This window comes from Rhinolophus ferrumequinum, chromosome 24 (assembly GCF_004115265.2).
Source record: "Rhinolophus ferrumequinum isolate MPI-CBG mRhiFer1 chromosome 24, mRhiFer1_v1.p, whole genome shotgun sequence".
NCBI classification, from domain to species: Eukaryota; Metazoa; Chordata; class Mammalia; order Chiroptera; family Rhinolophidae; genus Rhinolophus; species Rhinolophus ferrumequinum.
The window spans coordinates 30229380-30252472 of record NC_046307.1 but is presented as its reverse complement, the minus strand read 5'-3'; the positions used below and the strand labels follow the sequence as shown (position 1 = coordinate 30252472).

General features: G+C 37.5%; 1 pseudogene; it reads left to right on the top strand.

The window, feature by feature from the left end:
- The first annotated feature begins 22556 nt into the window (after positions 1–22556).
- LOC117017137 (uncharacterized) lies at positions 22557–22738 on the top strand (annotated as a pseudogene).
- The last annotated feature ends 355 nt before the right edge of the window (positions 22739–23093 follow it).

Genomic DNA, 23093 nt, shown 5'->3' with positions numbered 1-23093 from the left:
TAATACTGATTTAGAAGTTTTGTGACTGAATCAAATGACAGAGTTAGAATTATTCAAACTTTGTGGTACCTGGAAGGATGAAATCGATCCCGTAAATAAAACAGCTTTATTGAGGTATAATTGTTACATAATACACTACACATATTTAAAGTGTACAGTTAGTTAAGTTTCGACATATCTATATGCTCATGAAACCATCACCACAATCAGATAATGAACATTTTTATCACCCACAAAAGTTGCCTCATGCTCCCTTGCAATCCTTTATTCCCACCCCTCCCTGTGCTCCTCCCCTAGACAATAACTAATCTGTTTTCTCTCACTATACATTGGTTTGCATTTCTAAATGCAATCATAGAATCAGACAGTACATTAATGCTTTTTGCCAGTCTTTTATTTAGCATAATTGAGATTCTTTCATGTTGCGTGTATTCATAGATGACTCCCTTTTATTGCTGAGCAGAACGCTTTATACGGATAGTCTACAATTCATCATCTATTGATGGATATTTCAGTGTTTTCAATTTTTTTGGCTATTACAAATAAAACTGCAATAAACATCTTTGGACTAGTATCCTTATAGGCACATTTGCTTTTATTTCTGTTGGAATTCCTAGGAGTGGAATGGATAGATCATATGTTAACATGCTTAACTTTTTATGGTTTCCAAAATGATCGCACCATTTTGCAATCCAGGCAGCAGTGTGTGAATTCCAGATGTTCCACACCCTTGCTGACACTTGGTAAAAATCAGTCCTTTTAATTTTATTCTAAAAGATGCTGACACTTGGTATAATTAGTCCTTTTAACTTTATTCTAAAAGGTGGGCAGTGGTTTCCCACCATGCTTTCAATTTGCATTCCTCCAATGACTACTCATACTGAGCAGCTTTCCATGTACTTCTTGATTCAAATTTTCTGCCCTATTATAAAAATAGGGTTGTTTCTTACTTAAAGTCCTACGTATATTCTGGATACAAGTCCTTTATCAGATGTAGACTTTACAAATATTTTCTCCCAGTAGATTCTCTTAATAGAGTCTTTTGAAGAGCAAAAGTTGTTTTTTTAAAAACATTCTCCTCTATTTCAACTGTCTTATTAAAATTTAAATACATTTATTTAGAAGGGAAAGTTTGTATCATTATAGTAAGTGGAAAATTATTATTTATCTTAAGTAGAAGATTTATATTAATAAATGTTAAAATAGTAGAAAACTATTAGGAGGAAAATATACTCAATCATCTGTATAATCACCTAATGTCAAGTGGTATCATTACTGGTGTGTATAGCATATTTTTTAAATGCTTGTCCTAAGTAATACTTTAAATATTCTAAGTATGGATCACATAGAATATCCATACACAGGCTTTTGTGTTTGTTTTGTAACTTAAGTTCCAGGAACTTTTAAAAATTTATTTATTTATTTTCAGTTACAGTTGGCATTCAGTATTATTTTATATTAATTTCAGGTGTACAGCATAGTGGTTAGGCATTTATATAATTTATGCAGTGATCCCCCTGATTAGTCTAGTATCCACCTGGCACTACACATAGTTGTTGGAACATTGTGGATAAAAGCTGACCTTTTTGCATATGAATATCTGATTGTTCAAGCACAATTTATTGAAAACAAAATTACCCTTTCTCCACTGAATTGTCTGTGCATCATTGCTAAAAATTAATTATTCATTTATGTGCGGGCTGACTTGTGTCTTTATTTTTGTTCCATGGATCTATTTATCTTTGTGTCAAAACCACACTGTCTTGATTATTGTAGCTTTCTAAAAGAATGGGTCATTTCTGAACTCTTATTTCCACTCCATTGATATGTCGAGCCTTATGCCAGTACTCTCACAGTCTCGATTACTGTAACTTTTAGTAAGTTTTGAAATGAGGAAAGGTGAGCCTTCCAACTTTTTTCTTCTTTTCCAAGATTGTTTGCAATAGTTTAGTGGTTGCCAGAGGGTAAGGGGGGAGGAGGGTGGTAGAGGAGGGTACCTTTGAGGGTAAAGGGGATCAAATATATGGTGATGGAAAGAGAACTGACCCTGGGTGGTGAACACACAATGTGATATATAGATGATGTATTACAGAATTGTACACCTGAAATCTATGTAACTTTACTAAGAATTGTCACCCCAATAAACTTTAATTTAAAAAAAAGATTGTCTATTCTGGGTCTCTTGAATTTGTACACAAACTTTAGATCAGTTTGTCAATTTCTGCAAAAAAGTCAGTGGAGATTTTCATAGAGTTTGCATTGAACCTATAGATGAATTTGGGGATTACTGTCATCGTAACAATATTTTGACTTGCAGTTTATGAATATGGGATGTCTTTCCATTCATTTAATGTTTCTTTAATATCTTTTGATGACATTTTGTAGTTTTCAGTGTACAAGTCTGCACATCTTTAGTAAAACTTATTTCTAAGTATTTTATTTTTGATTATATTATAAATGGAGTCGTTTCTTAATTTTATCTTTAGAGTGGTTATTGCTAGTGTATAGATATACAGTTGATTATTACATATCGATCTTCTATTCTTTAAACCTGCTGAACACGTTTATTAGCTCTAATACCTTTTTTTATTCCTTAGGACTCTGTGTGTGTGTGTGTGTGTGTGTGTGTGTGTGTGTGTATGCATATATGTATATATGTATGTGTATATGTGTATATATGTATTTTTATATCTAACCCCCCCACTCACACACACACACATAAAAAACAACCATCTATAAAAGGAGATCACTTTACTTCTTCTTTCCAACCTGGATGTCTTACTTCTTTTTCTTTCCTAAGTATGCTGACTAGAAACTCCACTACAATGTTAAGTGAAAAAGGCAAGAGTGGGTATCCGTGTGGTATTCCTGATCTTAGGGGGAAAGCGTTCGTTCAGTCTTTCACCTTTGAACATGATCGTGTCTGTGGGTTTTCTCATAGATACGCTTTATCAGGTTAAGGAAGTTCACTCTTATTCCTAGTTTATTTAGTGCTTTCATCCTGAAAGGGGGTTGTATTTTTTCAAGTACTTATTCGGCATAAAATGAGATGATCATGTAATTTTTGTCCCTTACTCTGTTAATATGCTGTATTACATTGGTTGATTTTCATATGTTGAATCAATCTTTCGTTTCAGAGATAAACATCCCTTAGTGGTGGTATATAATCTCCCTTTGTGTTTCTGCATTTTCTTTTCTCTTGTTTATTGTGCATTTTTGAGTCTGTATTTTTAAGGGATAGAAGACTCTTGTTGTGTCATTTTCTACTTTGGGTATCAGAGTAGTGTTGTCCTCATAGAGTGAGGTAGGAAGCGTTCCTTCCTGTTCTATATTTTTGGGAAAGTTTGTGAAGGACTGGTGTTAAATCATAGTTCAATATTTGACAGAACTTACCATTGAAGCCATCTGGTCACGGGATTTTCTTTGTGTAAAAATGTTTTTACTACTAATTCAATCTCTCCTTGTTATAGGTCTATTCAAACTTTCTACTTCTTTTTGAGTGTATTTCAGTAGGTTGCATCTTTCTAAGAATTTTTCCATTTTCTCTAAGCTGTCTAATTTGTTGATATATAACCATTCTTAGAATTCCTTTATAATCCTTTTTATTGAACTTTCATTGGGTGATTTCACTGGGTATACATTGGGTATAAAAAGTATCTGATGACACTTTTTTCTTCTAGTACTTTAAAGATGTCTTTTCACTTGCATGATTGTACTATTCCTAGTGAGAGGTCTACAATTAACTTTGCTCTGCTGTACATAAGATTTTCTCCATTACTGAGTTTGAGCAATTTGATTACTATGTGTCAGGGTAGTTTTCTTCATGTCTCTTGTGACTGAAATTTTTCTTTTTTCTTTTTTTTTTAGTGTTTTGGATCTATGGGTTTATAGTTTCCATGAAATTTGGAAAGTTCCCAGTCATTGTTTCTTGATATAATTTTCTGCACCTGCCCCTCCTATCCACTGGAAACTCCAGTTGCATGTACATTAAGACACTTGTAGCTCCACTGTAGCTCCAATATAGCTCCACTGCTCACTGATACTCGGTTGCTTTTCTCTTCTTTATTCTTACTGTGTTTCATTGTGAAAGAGTCTATTGATACATCATCAGGTTTCCTAACCTGTACTGAAATATTTAATCTGCCATTACATCAGTTCAGTGCATTTTTCATCTTAGTTGTTGTTGTTTTCATTTCTAGAAGTTCAATTTAATTGTTTTTCATATCTTCCTTGTTTCTACTTACTTTTTTAAATGTATTCATTATAATTACTGTTTTAATGAACTTGTCTGCTAATCCCAAAATCTATGTCCGTTCTGTGTCACTACTTCTAGCCTTGCATGAGTGCCGTGCACTTTAGCCTTTAATCCTTGTGGATGGTTCTTTCCTTCATCTCAGGCCATTTTCTTCACTCATGATCGATCAGTGTTCTGCTGTGCACTCTGTGAAGACCCTTTGCAGGGCTCTGTGTTTCTCTCTTTCTGTAGTTTTCTCCTCTCCAGTACTCTGTCCTGAGAACTCTAATGGTCTTGGTTTCCTTATGTTTTCAGCTCTGTCTTCTCAACTCAGGGAACCTGTTGGGTTCTGCTGTGTTTATCCCCACTGCTCTATGACCCAAACATTCTCTCAAGGCAATAAGATAAGACATGGGGCTCACCTCATCTGTTTCTTTTTTCTTAAGGAGCACGGTTCCTCTTCGCTTGAAACTTGTTGTTTCGTATATTTTTGTGGCTATTTTTAATATTTCAGGAGGAGGGTAAATATGATACTGGCCATATCGTAATACCTGGAATCAAAAATTTACATCCAGAAAGGACTGGTTTTTAAATATTATTTCGAACATCTCATGCAATCAGTGCCTCTACATTTCAGAAACCTGACATATACCAATATATTGTTCTTCCTGCAGCTGCATTGCCTTGTATTCATCCATCCATGATTCAATAAATATGTGAGTGTCTATTAGAGGGATGCCTTCTCCTGGTCACTATGCATATAGTGGGAGCAAAACCAAGTACATCTTTTGCCTCAATGAGTCTCATTGCCTCACAAAAGAGAAATACATTTCCACATTCTAAGGTAAGTACTCTGAAAAAAAAAAGAAAACTGTCCTATGAGCCTGTTTAAAAAAAAAGAATCCACTGTAGTTACTATGTAATATGTCAACTTGATAATTCTGAGCTACATTTTCCAGCATTCACTTTCTCGAATGTCTTTAGTTACGGTGTGCGACAGGGATGATTCTGGGGGGATTTGGAGGGTGGGGGGGCGCAGCGTTCATTATTTAGCTTACACACATATCTGCTGATCTGCCGACTCACTTTGTTTTCATGAAACAGGAGCTAGACCGGGGACTGCTCTCCTTCCCCTGGATCCCTTTTAGCTTCTCCAATTTCTGGCCAAGGGATGTGTGTTCAGTTTTGTGATAAAAGACTCTGGTTTCTACCAGCCACCAAGATCAGAGACAAAAACTGAAGGGTTTCAGTCCGTCGTGGGGGAGCTCATGGTTTCCATGTCCCTCTTGATCTGTCCCACTTTTCACATCCCTCTTCCTTTCCCATCAAAGCCAGAAACAACAGCCTTACAGAGACAGTATAACCAGTGTCCACAGTTGCTTAAGGCCAATTCCCTGTTAAAAGTCCCTTTAGCTATTTATACCTGTATTCTCTTAAGCTTTCCTAGCAGCTATTTAAATGTAGGATGCAAGAAACTTAGTGTCTTTTAGCCTCAATTTTGGGCCTTACTATAATTGCAGAATAGCAGGAAAAATACCTCTGTGGATCCTGTTACATATTATCCTGAAGACAATATGGAGCCATGGAAGGATTTTAGAATGGGTCATGACATAAGATTTGTATTTTAGAAAAATAGCTCTGCCTCCTATATTTAAAAACTATAATGGAGACAGAGGCAAGATGTCAAGTTAAGGTGCTCTTGGAGCAGTCCATGGTGGGAAATGATAAGGGCATAAAAAAGAGGCATAGGACATGAAAAGTCTGTGATAGAGACATAGGAAGTAGACTCAACAGCATTTGATGCACTTTGATGTATTTCAGCTCTTAAAGTATTTGTATTTCGAAAGAGCAAACAAATGGTGAAAACTCACAGGATGAAATCACTCATTAGGGGCATTCAGGACTCCAAGACTCCTAAGTAGGAATATATATTTAGGACAAAGCTGTCTTAGCAGTGTCTCTCAACAGCTCTGCATCACGAGACTTCTAAAATACATTATAAAGCTCCTTACAGAGCTTGGTTCATGGACCAGCACCTCCTGGATCCCTAGGAGCTTGTTAGAAGTGCAGAAGGTCAGGCCCCTATAACTTCCTGAAACAAAATCTGCATCTGAACAAGATTCCTACATATACGTGATTTAGCAGGATGCCATTTGGGACAACATGGCTGGACCTTAAGGGCAATATGCTAAGTGGAATCAGACAGAGAAAGACAAACACTATATGATTTCACTTATATTTAGAATCTAAGCAAAACATAAAACCACATAATGATAGAACAAAAAACAAAACACTGAGCTCATAAACATAGAAAACAGATTAGTGGTTATCAGAGGCAGGGGGTGGAGGTGAGGGGTGTCAGAATGGGTGAAGGATGTCAAAAAGTACAAATTTCCAGTTACAAAATAAATGAGTCATGAATGTGTAAGGTACAGCATAATGACAATAGTTAATAATACTGTATTGCATATTTGAAAGTTGCTAAGAGTAAGTCGTAAATGTTCTCATCACAAGAAAAAATACGTTTGCAACTATGTATGGTGATGGATGTTAACTAGATTTATCGTGGTGATCATTTTGCAATGTATACAAATATTGAATTATTATGTTGCATACCTGAAACTACTATAATGTTATATCTCAATCATACCCCAATTTAAAAAACAATAAGTAACATTTTTAAAAAAAAAATTAAAGATTCTAGAAGGCTAGAAAAATCTAAACCATGTTTTGCTCTCCCAACCCTTTAAAAGAATTGGCTGGCTATAGAAATGTTCAGAATTTTCCCTCTCCAATCTCAGGGCATCCAGGAAAAGCTACATGTTCTGTTTCACACTTGCTACCTTTGAAGTACTATTTTAGCCTCTTCCAACTCATTGGAGCAGGTAGGATTCCTGACATCTTGTCACGGCTTGTAATTTCCAAACCTCACAAGAGCCATGGCTGTCGGTGGGATTTTCCAAAGCATTTGGCATATAGCGGATGTAGCACAGCTCCAACAAAGTTAATAATAAAAGGCCTCTCTTTGTGATGCCTCTGAAGCAGATGGAAAACATTGTCTAGTTATAACTAGATTAAAGAATATTTTAATGAAGGCGTTGTTCCTCTTTTGCAATTTTTTTTTTTTTACTAATAATGAGAAGAGAAGAGATGAGGCTCTTGCTATCTCTGAATGCTTTTAATGAGATAGGATGAGAACTCGGCTTAGGAGTGAGGGCATTGTATTCTGGGCCAAGCCCTGGGTCTCCCTTATCCATAAGTACCAATAGTTCGTTTCAGCAACACTCAGGTGAGGTCCTCTCATTTCAACTTGCGTAAAGCAGCACCTAACACTGTGCTCGGGCAGCAATTGTTAATTGAGATCTAAATAAAAGAGAAGCTATGCTATACCTGGTTAATTTTCAATCATACTCAACTAAACAAACTCCCTATAATATTCTGCAAGGCTTTGCCTACTCAGCCTACATTTCCAAATTCATATTAGGCTGTTCTACTCTCTTTATTCCAGCCACGTGACTTTCTTCCATGTCCTCTGCCAGGTCAAGGGGATGACTTCCCTAGGGACTTCACACATGTGTTTCCTCTGCCTGCATCCTCCCCACACCATTCTTGACTGTGACATTTCCCTCGCTTAAGTTCTGTCTCTTCCGACGAGCCTTTCAAGACCCCTTTGCCCCTGCCTCCCACTTAAAACAGGTCCCCTAAGGTATTTCTCTCATATGACCCTGTTATTTTCTACCATAGCATTTATCACAGTTTGTAATTTTTTATCTCTTTACTTCTCAGTGCCTTTACTGAATAATAAGCTCCATGAGATCAAGTCTGTTTTATCCACCCAGGGCCTGGTACACAATCATTGTTCAAAGACAAATACGGGTATGCTGTCCTAGTACCCTAAAAGTGAACACATGTACCTATAAAGGTCCATGGCTCCCTTTTATTATCTGTGGATTTGTTATGTATCTATCCCTGTGTTCTTTTGTAACTGTGCTCATCGAGAATGCATGATTAGATTATCAGCTCCTGGAGGGAAAGACTGTCTTTGTTCTGTTTTGTGTATCCTAACTTGGAATAGTTTTCCAAGTAGGGGATAGTTTGGTAGACCTCAAAAACAGTTAGCTTAAATGATGAATGATGAATCCCTCTACAAGGTCGATAATTCATATCCTACGGGGGAGAATTTAACTACAGAGGGTGCCCAAAAAATGTATACGCATTGTAAGAAAGGAAAAAAACTATTAAAATTGTGATAGTCAATATATACTGATAATAAAAGATGAATGCAAGTCATGTGTATACATTTTTTTTTGGCACCCTCTGTATTTTAAAGTGCAAAGTTACTTGGTAAAAGAGGCCAATTATTTGCAAAATTTAATTTGAGAGGAACAATTTCCTTTTTTTCTCTAGACTCTTTTTCTTGCCTAGAGTTGGAAAATTAAGTCATGTTTCCTTTTGTGTATGAGATTCAGAAAGAAAAATGGCAGAAAGAGATGCTTGTAAGGCATTAGAGACATGAATTGTCCTAGAAGGTGCTTCTTGAAACTTGAATTCTGTTTGTCCTTGAGCAAATAAAGAAGGGGGCGAAAAGGCCTTTGGAGGAATTTAACTTTTGACATGTTTACTTGAATTATCCCTGTAACATCAGGTAGAGTGATCCCAATTCATACCTTTGTATGAAAAAAAAATCAAAAAACAAAAATCTATGGCATAAAATTTAACCAGAAGCTTCACTTTATAAAGCTGATAAGATGATGGCTCTTCTAATCCCCAATTGGAAGTGGAGGTGAGGCCGCATTTAGATGGGGCAGGCGGACTACCTCAGCCCCAAACCATGTTCCTCACCTACTTTCCCCCACTTGCAGCCTAAGTTCCTTTTAAAGCAATCTTTTCACTTCCTGGCATACACAGGAGTTGATAATATTTGTGTAGCTCCCTGAGGCAAATGGATAGGCGGCGAGCAGGAGAGGTTAAATGCCTTAGGAGCTTCGGGGCCACACTAGGGCTGAGGGGGTGAGTTGGGAAAATCCGAGGCCAGCGTGCGGAAATTAGCTCTGCCTTAAGACACAGACATCAACCAAGGGCTCCTAAGAGCACAGTTTGAACACCAGTGGGTGGCCTCTGTGTCCTTTTTGGGTCCTGAAACTGTGTAGCCCAGGAACAAGTGCATGTTAATTTATTCGTCCAGGCAGTCAGTCCGTTTTGCTGATCCACAATGGAAGGCACTGCTGTGGGTGCGGATATGCAGTGATGACTGGAACAAGGCTGGTTCTTGCTCTCAAGGAATGTTCAATATAATGGGGGAGGCATGACAACAAATAACGGACACAGATAAAATGCTATAAATTATAATAAGTGTTAGGGAAACAGTGTTAAGAGAGAGTAACCATGAGAGGCCTACCCAAGGCAGGGAGGTCAGAGACAGGTGCTGTGCGAAGGGGACATTTGTGTCAAGGTTGAAGAACCAGCCATATCCATGTAGGTAAACAGGTGGTGCTGGGAGAACATGAATTCTAGGAGGGGAAATGGCATTCGCAAAGACCCTGAGGTAGAAAAGACCTTGCTGAGTTCAAGAAAGCTAATGTCAGCCAGTGTAGCTGGAGCTTGATAAATAAGTGAGAGAGGGGCCTGAGATAAGGAGAAAAGTACCCAAGGGCCAGATCCTGCTGGACCTTCAGGGTCACAATGAGAATTTATAACTGTCCTAAGCACATGGGAGGCCATTGCAGGATAAGGACATGATGTCATGTAACTTTAAAAGTGGTCCCTTTTTCTGCAGCATGACAAACAATGAATGGTAGGGGAACAAGACTGAAAAGAGGGACTCCACTTCAGTGGCTATTGCAGGAGCCAAAGGGGAGAACTGTGGCTTGGTCCATAGTTCTGACCTGGATGGAGAGAGAGGGATGGATTTGAAATTCTTTTAAAAGTAGAATCCAAAACACTTCCTGCAGGGAAGTATCATCCAGTCCCATCACTGAGTCACTCACTGAGTGTCATGGAAAGAGAACTGGATGGGTTTGGATTTTAGTTTTCTGATCGGTCTGGAAAGTTGGTAATTAATCTATCTTGAGCACGCAGGATTTTTATGGGGGGAAAAAAAGAGCCATCTGTAGGAAACCTCTATGAAAATACCAAATGCAACAGAAATGCCAGGGGCCAGCTATAGCATCGTCCTAGGTAATAGAACTCACTGACATCAATTTCAAAAAGTTGTCAAGGGTAAATGGACAGATAATATTATACTGAGTTTCCATATCTAGACAATTTACTTCTCAATAAGGATTGATGTCTTGGATCTGGCTTTGTGATTTATTAGCTTTGTAACCTCAAAAATGCCAATAATATCAGGTCACATCCTATGTGCCAAACATTATGCTGAGGAAGCATTTTGTACACCTTACCTCATTTACTCTTCACAACAATCGGCTGCCTAGGACTTGTTGTCCTCATTTAATAAAGAAGCTGTAGCTCAACGAGATTAGGTTACTGGACCTCCTTTAATAACTAGAAGGGGTCTGTGGCAGAGCCGGAACTCAAACCAGGTTCTCAATACCAACCTTAACTCTCTGTATTTCAATTTCCATATCTTGACACAGATAAAATCCTGCTAGCATTACATGTTGGTTGGGAAGACCACATCAAAGAGGACATGCAAAATATATTTGTTAACGAGTATGTTTTAACAAATATATGAGCTTTAAGACAGGTTGTAAGCTCGGTGTGTTTTTTTCTGTAAGATACTCATGGATTGAATGCTGAGAAATCTGAGTGTCCAGTGTCCTTCTGCTGAGCCCTCAAATGTGCTTTTTCTTTAACATCTTTTGTGTACTTTTGTGCATCTTATTTATTTTTTAAACAGTGTTTCCTCTCCTGGATCCTATGGAAGGTGATCTGCTTAGGGATTTTTGCCTGCCTCCAAGTCTGTTATTTCAGAGTTGTCGTTGATGAGCAGGCAGCTTTTTAGGATGTCTTGAGATGATGCAATTTGAGATTAACGTCGGTGCCAGCAGCCCAGAATTTTAACTTCAAAATGTCTTCATAGATACAAAGTCCCAGTTAAGGTCACATCATATAGGAATTTGGGGGGGAATATGTTTTTCTCATTTCTGACTATTCTCAAAGCAGAAAACAATTCAGATAAATTGGGGAATTACCCAGATAATCCAGGACCAAAGAATCTCATGCTCTTATTGAACATAAAGAAGAGAGAATAATAGATTGATTTAAGTGAAGCAGATAATTGATACACTGAGTTAATGGATATTATTCTCCTTTTCATATTTTGACAGGCACAGGGCATCCCTAGGCATTTCAGGTATGTTATTGATTAATTGGAAAAAATCTATAGAAATGCATAACTAGTCTATTTTATGTTTAGTTCAATCAAGAATATAAAAACCAGCAACATATGTATTGTGTTTCCCTGAAAATAAGACCAGGTCTTATATTAATATTTGCTCCAAAAGACACATTAGGGCTTATCTTCAGGGGATGTCATTCTCAAAAATCATGCTAGGGCTTATTTTCGGGGAAACATGGTAGATGCAACATATTTCATCCTAGCTTTCCCTGGGCATGTGGGTCCTTACTGGAAGGCTTAGGAGTTGGTGACATTTCTTTCAGGGTAAGGTCAAGTTGGACTTGAGAAAAACACAATTTGTGGTGAGTTATATCATCCTTTAGGAAGATCTTAAATTAGCTGTCCACTACTTCCATTTCAGGGAATATTGGCACATGCTAAGCTTTTCTGATTCTTAAGTTGTCATCCGCTATGCAAGACCAAATCCTCATCCAGGGAGAAAAACAGTCAGTATCTAAATTTCCCTGGAAAAAAAAATCTTGGCCTGCATATTTTTTCAACTCCAGGAAGCCTAACCACAGCCATTTATGAACCACTCAAGTACTTTGGAAAGCCTTCCAACAACTGAAGTTTTCATGGGAAATCAAAATCTCAAGTGAATCTAACCTTTTCTATGAAGAACGCTCCAATTGGGGATGTTATACTCTTGCTCTGAGTTATGTAGACATTGAGAGTCAACACAAGGGAGCTTAAAGTAAGCACAGGGATGCCAAAGACCTCAGCGCTTTTTGCCAAGACCCTGCTCAGTTGTAATGACCAGATCTGCCCATAGATCTAGCCACTAGCAAGAGGTTAGTGTCTAACAGTAGCTCTGCACTGAGTACCGTGTAAAGCAAAGAAGTACACGGGCCCTGACCTCAAGGTTCTTGGGTTCCACTGGAAGAGAGAAGACGTGCACAAATGAAATTCACAGTAGCGTGCCATTTACAAACAAACGATACAATAAATTCTACTCAGTTGAGTTCCCCAATTAACGTAAATAGCTACCATTTATTCAGCAGCTTCACAATAACCTTGGACAGAGAAGGACTAAGCTCAATTAGAAGAGAAAGCTGACTTCTCCCCACGGCAATCCCCTCAAGATTGTCCTTTTCGACTTGATCATTGAGGGTGGAAAGGATGGAGTAGAGGGAAGGAGAAAGGCCAAGGACAGTTGTTTAGCCCGGGCCAGTTGTACAGGAACTCAGACTGAGAGACGCACAAATGGGTAGGAGTTGTTGAGCCTGTTTGATTAAGTTTTGATATTTGGTTTTTCCTAAACATTTACCTCCGTATCAGCGTCCCCGTTTTCCTGACAGAGTGCGGTGCCATCATCACTGCAGCTTGTCCACACTCCATGCTGAGGTGTAGATAGGGGTATTTCTGGTGATGTGGGTCTAACAAAAATCTCTGCCTGGAACCAAGAAACTTTCCAGAGATTCTGGGTGAGGATTTGGATGTCATGTAGGCCTAAATTCAGATCCTTGCACTGCCAAATCCTTGAGCAAGTTACTTTACCTTGCTAAACCTCCATTTTCTCATCAGTGAAATGAAGACCCATTCATGTAACAGATATTATATAATACTGTGTGTCGGTCTCTGTTCTAGATGTTGTGGATATAGAAAGAAAAAAAAAAAAAACAGGCAAAACTTGTTTGCCTTCCTGGAGATAACGACGAGGATGCCCGCCTTACAGGCTTTAGCTAAGATTGGAAGACTTAGATAAAGCACTCAGCACAGGACCGAGCACAGAGTGCTCTGTAAATGCTCATAGCTGTTATTGAGTCAGGCAGATATACATGGTTCAGAGAGGAGGACTTAGTTATCAGAGACAGAGTGCAAAATGGTGGCTTGTACACAGACCTCACTATGAGTTAGTGCAACCGTCTGAATAGAGGTGAAGATCAGGAACCTTGCACGACATCAGAAGTAACTAACTCACCAGGAAACTTTGGAAGACACCAACCAGCCTCTTTATTGGAGGTCATGTGGCAAAGTGGACCACACAAAAGGAAGAATCATTCCTTCTGCCTGTGCCTGAAACAGCGTAGCGTTGTCACCTTGGGTTTTGTGGTAGGCAGGGGCACCATTAGGCAGCAAGAGTGACAGTGGAGGTACCTAAGGTACAAGGTAATGCTCAGAGGAAGCCAGTAGTAGAACATATAGAAACAGCCGTGATGCCCAGAAGCTGTAATGTGCAGAGAGAGCACCTTCTCGAGAGGGGAGAGCGAACAAGTGGAGAGAACATGGTGCCCTTTTTGTGATAACTGACCCAAACTTGTTCACAAGTCACCTCTGTGGCTTGTGGAATCCATACGAAGCAGAATATCTTTCTAGAAGTAGAAGGCCTGCAAAGCATGTAGAAGAAATAGTGAGCTATGCTGGTCCTGATTCCTACATTAAACTACCAAAGCCTTGGGTGCATGCCATCTCCATCCACGGTTGTGTGCTTAGTAGCACAAATGCTCAAACAGTGCTATACATTGGCTATTCTGTTGATAAATAAATGTGCTGAGAAGAAATCTTCATAGAAGAAATGGCAAGTCCTACAGTAAAAATTATGAAATGCAGTCATGTGGGTGTGTTTGGAGAAGCAGTATTTTTTAAAAAATGAACAATAAAAACGATCACAATGAATACAGAGATCAATGTCTGCCCCTAAATGAATATTTAGTAAATAGTAAATGCCCAAAATGAATGAGATCAATTGTAGAGAAAAATCAATATGGCCAGACTGAGTGAGAACATTAACATTAATTGTTCTCATTTTTTATGTATAAATTCTACTTCAAAAAGAGCAAAAGCAGTAAAACAACTTAGGTTGGCTCTTTGCTATTTTTCTTACATGGCAACTGCAGCTGTGGCTCAACCCAATTCGTGGCCATGCAAAATCAGAAGAACAATAGTTTCACCTCATGATTCCAAATAACTGGTTTGACTTCTTTTAGGGTAAATTGACCATTTTAAAATCAGATTCTTTATAGTGACCCTTTATTTGATTATGATTAAATTTATATCATCAAATATTTATACTGAATTCTTTCTACATACCCAGCAACTATGTACCCGGAAACCAAAGACACAGTGGTGAACAAGGCAGGTAAGGTCCCTACTCCCATGAAGATTACATTTTATGATGTGAGACAGACCATAAAGAGAAAACAAATAATCAAGATGACTTCATAAAGTAGTAATGCTATAAAAAAAGAAAGGAATACACTAACCACAGTTTATGTGTAGTAGGAGAGTGCTCATGCATATGTATTATAGGAGGTAGAGAAATCTGGGAAAAGTTTTCTTAAAACATGAGCTTTTGAGATCTTAGTAGTGAGGAACCACCTATGTGGAAAGTTGTGGGAAGAACATTCTAGGCAGAGTGAATGGCAAGTGAAAAAGTTCTGGGTCAGAAATAAGTTTGGAGTGAATAAATTCTTAAAACAGAAGTCCAGTGAGCTAGAGCATAATGAAAAAAAAGTTGGGGGGTGGGGACAGAGTAGTTAGAAATTAGATTAGAGAAAAAGAGGAAAGAGCCAGAACATGGTACAATTTCTAGATCTTGGAAACAAGATTACATTTTATCTTGAGTGCATTGGGATATGAATGGATGGTATTAAGCAGTGTATGAAATAACTTACTTTAATTCTTTAACAGTTTATTTGGATTCAGTGTAGAGAATGGGTTGACTAATAAATCCCTGACTTAATGACTTCTTGGTTAGGTAGTAACTTGCAATTTAATTGCCAACTCAAATGTCAAGATTCATTTCATTCAACAAATACTTGTTGAGCACGCCATGCTATTCATTGGGAATACAAAGGCAAATAAGACGTTGCTTCTGTCATCAAGAATCTCACAGTCTAGCAAAAAAAATACAGAAGTTAAACAAATAGTCAGTTGCAGTTTTGACTTTGCCCAGGTGAAGGTACAAATGTTTCTACCTAATTTGAATTTAACATAGACTAGCGGATTGGAATCCACGACTCTCCACTTATAAAGCTCCATTTTGCAAGAGGGTCGGCTAACTAGCAAAGGCCTTTATATTAAGCCTTCTTCGGTTGCAGTATTTAAAACAATCAAATCATACAACTTAAAGGAAAAAGAAGTGTATGGGAAATGCATTACTTCATGTAATTGAACACTCCAAATCTAAAAAGGCATGGCTAGTCTTAGTCTTACTAGCTTGAGAAATCAGACAATGAAATTCTGTGCAGTCAGAGAGCCTGGAAAAATAAAGGCAGCAATTTTGAAAAGGAAGGTGCCACAGAACTCCTCAAATCTATAAATAATCTCTGCCCAAATCCTTTGCTGATCACTGAAGTGTTCATGAATGAAGGAATTTCCAAAGTTCTCAGTATAAAGCAACAGATGGAAGACTGAAAATGTTGAACAATTTAAACAGGGAAGACAGAGTTTTGATTTTGAGTTCTAGCCCAAATAAATTTCAAAGATTTAAAGGAAAATATGTTTATAATGAGAGAAAATATGTGAAAACCCAGCACAGAGATACAAACTATAAGAACCAAATGGATATTTTAGAACTGTAAAGTATAACATCTGAAATGACAAATTTGCTGGATAGACTTTATAGCAACTTGGCAGATGAAACAAAAACCTAAATAATTCATGACCATCTGACTTGTCTCAATAAGCTGTAGATTGCCACCTCAGACTTAAAAATTTGCCTGATAAACGTTTGCTTCTTTGTTTGTCTTCACTAGTATATGTTTATACATATACGTGTATGTATATGTGTGTATGTGTATGTATATGTGTGTGTTTACACAAAGCAGAAAGCTATGATCAGATATCTAGCCAAACATATTAATGAAAATTAAAGTAAATGAAGAAAACTTACATTTAGAAATTCTTACAGGTTTTTTAGTCTTTCTATATTTATTACAATACTTTTAAATTGTAAATACTCATATATTTAGAGTTAGAATTAAGAAGACAGTCCATAAACCACATTTCATAAAATATAAATTAAGTATACATTTATTTGTGCTTAGTATGAAACTTTAAGTTGAAAATTATCCATTTTGTTTAAATTCTCCGTTTTGCCTTAACATGATGAAATTGAGTATAAACAATATAATACATAAAGAGTAATCAAAAGACATCAATTTCAGCAAAAAGTTTAAACACTGATTAAGAAAATACTAGATATTAAAAATGTTCAGTATTAATGGTATTTCCTAGAGTAACAGTTTTATAATAGGCTGACATTCATGACAGGTGTTGTAAGTACATCTTTTGACCTTTAATAAAATTTAAGAATTGAGATAGCAAGTGTGGACTTAAGTCCATCAATAACCTTGGGTTTTTTAATGGGAAAAGCCATGATTTTATCATGAAAGTAATGAATGGTGGGACAAAAGAAAAGTGTAGTATATTACCGTGTTTCCCCAAAAATAACACCAGGTCTTATACCATATTTCCCCGAAAATAAGACTGGGTCTTATATTAATTTTTGCTCCAAAAGATGCATTAGGGCGTATTTTCATGAGATGTCTTATTTTTTTCATGTAGAGCAATCTACATTTATTCAAATACAGTCATGTCATCTTCTTCTAGAACATCATCATAACATACTAAATGCGTCCATCTGGCTGATGATCTTAACTGGGGCTTAATTTCGGGGTAGGTATTATTTTGGGGGAAACACGGTATGTAGTACAGAATGTCAATATTTAATCTAACAAGTAAAATGCAGAGATTGGATTGATTTTCAAAACCAAAATAGGCAAATTAAAAGAAATCTATCTTGTTTCTATTATCCAAGAGCAAAGTAATGTTTATGGATGTAAAAACATGGGTGAATAGGAATGTATTAGACTGATGCATTTATGGTCAATTGATTTTTGACAAGCATGCCAACGTCATTCAATGAGAATTAAAAAAAAAATCTCTTAACACATGGTGCCTCGAAAACTGAATATCTACATGCAAAAGGATGAAGTTAGACTCATACCTCCCTTCATATACAAACAATCCAAAATGGATCAAAAACCAAAATGTATAAGCTAAAACTATAAAACTCTTAGAATAAAACATGAGAGTAGATCTTCATGAACTTTGATTTGGCACCAAAAGCACAAGCAACAATAAAAATAGATAAATTAAACTCATGAAAATTAAAAACTTTTGTTCCTCAAAGGACACTATCAAGAAAATGAAAAGACAACACAAAAAGGGGGAAATATTTGCTATATATATATATATATATATATATATATATATATATATATATATGAATGATAAAGTGTTCTAATACCCAGAATGCATAAAGAACTGTTACAACTCAACGACAAAAACATAACCCAATTATTTTTTTCAGAAATGGGAAGTAATTGAACAGATATTTTACCAAATATATTACAAGTATATGACATGTTGTTCAACATCATTAGTCCTTAAAAAACAAACAAACAAACAAAAACTACAGTGAAATACCACTTCACACGCACTAGGCTATAATTTAGGTCATACTAAAATGGAAAACAGCAAATTTTGGTGTAAATGTGGAGATAATGGAGCCTTCATACATTGCTATTGGAAATGTAAAATGATGAAGCCACTGTGAAAAAAAGTTTGGTAAATCCTCAAAATGTTAAACATAGAATTACCACATGATTAGCAATTCCACTCCTAGGTATATACCCAAAATAGTTGAAAACAAGTCTTAAAACAAAAACTTTTATTCATTAAGCAAATCTAAAAATAAAATTTATCCAAAAAAGTGCGACTTCTTCAGTCTTCTTAAGGAAAATGAAAACTGGAATCAGTGACATTTTCAGGGGGGCTAATTGAGTTTTTTGACTCTGTTTTTCCCTAACTGTGAAGAGGAGAGACACAAAGTTTTTCAACAAATCCAATTCTCCCATCTCGCATCTCCTAGAGGGCTTTATTCCACAGGGTTATAAATCTAACTCCAATTTTGAAACCCTGAGGTCTTTTCAAACTAAAGTTTTCTAAATACCAAGATGCTTTAACTTCTTTTCAAAAATAAATATACAAAATAAAGATAATTTGGGCGTTGGCGTGAATCACATGAAAGCATTCAGCCTCATCAAAAACTTAAATGATGATGATATTTGAAAGCTACCAAGAGCGAATGCAAAAGAATAGGGTCTAAATTTCCTAGAGTACAGAACTTTTATGAGTACAGAACATCATACACTTATTTTGCCCTCAGTGTCAAAAAATATTAAATTCTCTAATTACGATAATGTGTGATTCCTTCAATGCTTCAGTAGTACTGCAGCCCATGCAAGATAGCCTCAATCTTCAGAAATTTTAAAGGGCTAAGAATCTATTCAGAAATAACTTGGGCTTGAAATCCTAAACATAGAATAAACAGTATACTGGTGGAAGATGATGCTCAAATGGAAAAAACTGAAGATAATGTGCAATGAGTCTATCACAAGGGGCCCTACCTATAATGGCCTCTGTGCGTAGGCAGTGAAAAATCCATGTCACTGAAATGGAAGGAAGATGTCCATGTGACCCATGGTAAATAGAGCTGTTCTGTGCCATGTCTTGTTTATCTAAGGATTTTGAATTTTATTGTGAAAGTATCAGGGATGCATTTAAAGATTTTAAATAGGAGAATGACCTAGTTAGATTTGTACAATCATGTGATCTCTCTGACAGTTGTGTGGAAAATCTGTCATTGGGATTGTCACACAAGAGTATATTCAAAGAAACTAGTTGAACAGGACAGAAGTAATAAGACTACTACCACCAAGGTGACCATTAACCTGAAGGAACGTGACCAGGTTCCAGAGATATTCAGGGAGCAAAATTAACAAACTCATATGAAGTTGAATTGTAGCCGAGATGTTTTTAAAAGCCTTCGGTTAGCAACATCTAGTAATGGCAGAGTAAGTCCCTACCTGATGACTCCCCTGCAGAAAACAGCTACAAGAACACCTTGTTTTATTGCACTTCCCTTTACCATGCTTCACAGACTTGGCATTTTTTACAAATTGCAGATTTGTGGCAACCCTCACTCGAGCAAGTCTATTGGCGCCATTTTTCCACCATTGACTCACTTCCTGTCTCTGTGTCACATTTTGGTAATTCTCACCATATTTCAAACTTTTTCATCATGGTTATATTTGTGATGGTGATCTGTGATCAGTGATCTTTGATGTTACAGTTGTAATTGCTTTGGGACCCCACGAACCACGCCAATGTAAGACAGTGAACTTAGTCAATGAAGATGTGTGTCCTGACTGCTTCACGGACCGGCCGTTCCCCGGCTCTCTCCCTCTCTTGGGTCTATTGCCTGAGACACAGCAACATTGAAATTAGGCCAACGAGTAACCCTACAATGGTCTCTAAGTCTTCAAGTGAAAGGAATAGTTGCACGTCTCTCACTTTAAATCAAAAGCTAGAAAACATTAAGCTTAGTGAGGGAGGCACATCAAAAGCCAAGATAGGCTAAAAGCTAGGCCTCTTGCACCAAACAGTCAGCCAAGTTATGAATGCAAAGGAAAAGTTCTTATAGGACGTTAGAAGTGCTACTCCAGTGAACAAACACACAGATAATCAGAAAGTGAAACAGCCTTATTGCTGACATGGAGAAAGTTTGAGTGGTCTGGATAGAAGATGAAACCAGCCGTAACGTTCCTTTTAGCCAAAGCCTAATCCAGAGCAAAGCCCTAATTCTTTTCAATTCTGTGAGGGCTGAGAGAGGTGAGGAAGGTGCCGAAGAAAAGTATGAAGCTATGAGAAAAAGTTCACCTATGAGAGCTTTTAACTAACCTCAAGTAAGCACCGGTTATGTGCATGGGTGCTCCTAGAATAAGTTTCAGTTATGTTTTCACTTTCTTTGTGGTTTCCAGGCTTTTTTTTTTTTTTTTTTTTTACCTCTAGAAATGTAAATCTGTAGCTTTGCAGTAGCCCCCTAACTTCTCCCATTTCCTTCCAAGAAGAAATAGACCGTCTCATCAATCATGTGACGCTTTGGCCTTCTGAGTAACCCAGCCCTGCAGCATCAGGCCTGCATCCAGGGAACCGCGATCGGATTCTTCCATTCAGAAATGTGTGGATGTCTTTGACCACCTGCCAGGTAGGATGGCTGAAAATGCAGATTTGCTTTTTAGAGTTTAATTACACAAAGAGTTAAGTTATTAGCCTTCTGTAGCAATCAACTTAAAATCAAGTTAGTGTGACTCCTAAGGCTAGAATAACATAGCATGGAGCAACCAATAAAAGCCAATAAATCGTGGCAAAGGTACATTTTTCTTATCAGAAAAAGAGTATGTGAGCAAATTGAAACCCTATGGCAGAGCAAACACTCGTTTTCGCTTGCCAGATGGGGACCTGAGGTCCCCGGGGTTGGGACTGAGCTGTGGGGTGCCACCTCACTCTAATGAGGTTTGCCCTAGAATTTGAGGAGACAGATGGATCTGCAGGTTGGAACCCCTTGGCAATCTCCCTGGGAGTGGGCATGATTTCATTGGGCCGATTCCTGCTTCTGGTCGCTCCCCTTTCTCTGCCCTCTCTCTCCCCCTACCCCCTTCTTGTCTACTTATTTTTGAAGCTACGCTTTGTGCCCCAGTAAATCATTCTCCCCTGCATACTCCCTTCTTTTCTGGCCTTGAATAATTCTTTCTTTTCTTTTTCCCCCCTCCCTCCCAAGTATTTTGCTGTGTAACAGCTCCATCTTGATCTTTTCTGATCCCATTAAATTCCTGTTTATTCACAAGTATTCCAGTAGAGGTCATGTATGAATTAATTAGCAGGAAAGGAAGATGCAATTAGAAATTCTCATTTCTCTGTCTGGTCCTCAGACAGAGACCAGGATTTTTTTTTCTGCTAGAGAAAAATGGGAGAACTCTTTGATCATCTGAGGAAGTTTAGGGGTGGTCTTGCCCACTGCCAGCCTTTAAAACTCTGCAGATCTCAGCTAATGTGGTTGATTTAATCACATATGGTGAGAAATAAGTGGATTTCCATGAGTCATGGAGGATTCCCTGAAGTGAGGATAATCCCCAGGCACCAAGCATCATGCCGGAAGCATGAAGTACACTCGCTTGGGCAATTCTGGTTACCTGGCCTTTCTCGTGAAAATGCCTACAATACAAGGACCGATCCCACTAGTGCAGTTTGGACATCACAGCTCTGCCTTGGACTATTTTATCTGCCTCCAGACTCCACCAGTGGCAGTCAGAGTGCTCCTGCCAAAAAAAAAAAAACAAGAAAAAAAGTATTCCTTTCAAGAATACTTGAAGTGAGTGGTATATATATATAATATATATATATATTATATAAATATATATATATAATATATATAATATATATATTCAATAGCGTATCATTCAGTCTTAAAAAAGAAGGAAATTCTATCACATGCTATAACATGGATGAATCTTAATGACTTTATGCTAAGTGAAATAAACCAGTCACAAAAAGACAAATACTGAATGATTCCACTTATATGAGAATTTTTAAAAGTCCAATCATAGAAACAGAAAGTATAATAGAATGGTGGTTGGTAGGGGCAGAGGAGGAGGGGAAATTGGAGGGTTGTTCTTAAATGGATGTAATTTCAGTTTGCAAGATAAAAAAATTCTGGAGCCCTGTTTCGCAACAATGTGAATATACTTAACACTACTCAACTATACACTTAAAAGTGGTTAAGATGATAAAGTTTATTTTTTACCACAATTAAAATGTTTTTAAAAACTACATATAATTGTATAAAACCAACAAAAAATAAAGAAAGAAAACAAGAGAAGAATAAACTCATAATTGGGGTACTAGTTACCGTGAGCTGGGAAGGACAGGGTGATCGGAGGAAACCATATAAAGAGAGAAAGGCCATTGTCGAAGCCTAATGGCTTCCATAATGAGTGATGAGTCCAGAGGTGTTACCCTACTGTTGAAGATACCTAAATAATCAATAAAAGAAGGCCATACATGGGTAAATGATGAGAATAAGATAATGAACGAAGATTACAAAGAGTCCAAATTAGCTTTGCGCAGTGACAGTATCGTAGCCAATGAAGTTTATCCCAGGCGCGATTATTGCTAATTGAAACAAAGAGTCCAAATTTATACAGGGGGGAAAAAAAGGAAATACGTAAAATTTGGTTACATCAATTCCCACTTTAAAATACTTTATAACTCTCTATTTTTCCTAAATTTAAAAAAATCCTTAAAATTGCTTTCAAGGTCCTTATGGTATGTCCTGGCATCTTTCTTCCTCATTATGCGTGTTATGTACCCTTTTCCCCTATATTCTATTCATGCCAACCTTGTTTCAGTTCCTCATGTGCTGTCTGTCATGTTGCCCCCAGTCCTTTCGACATGCTACCCCACTCTCCCAGAGCACATTCCCCTTGCCCATTTTCTGGCAACGTTCCTTGACATCTTTGGTAGGACATCCATTCCATCCTCAGGAGGCCTTGTCTGCCCTCCCAGGTGAAGTTAGGCCTCCTCCATCCCTGTCATACACTGACCTAGTTACCACTGCTGCCTGTGGAATCATTTCTCTCCCCTACTGGCAGC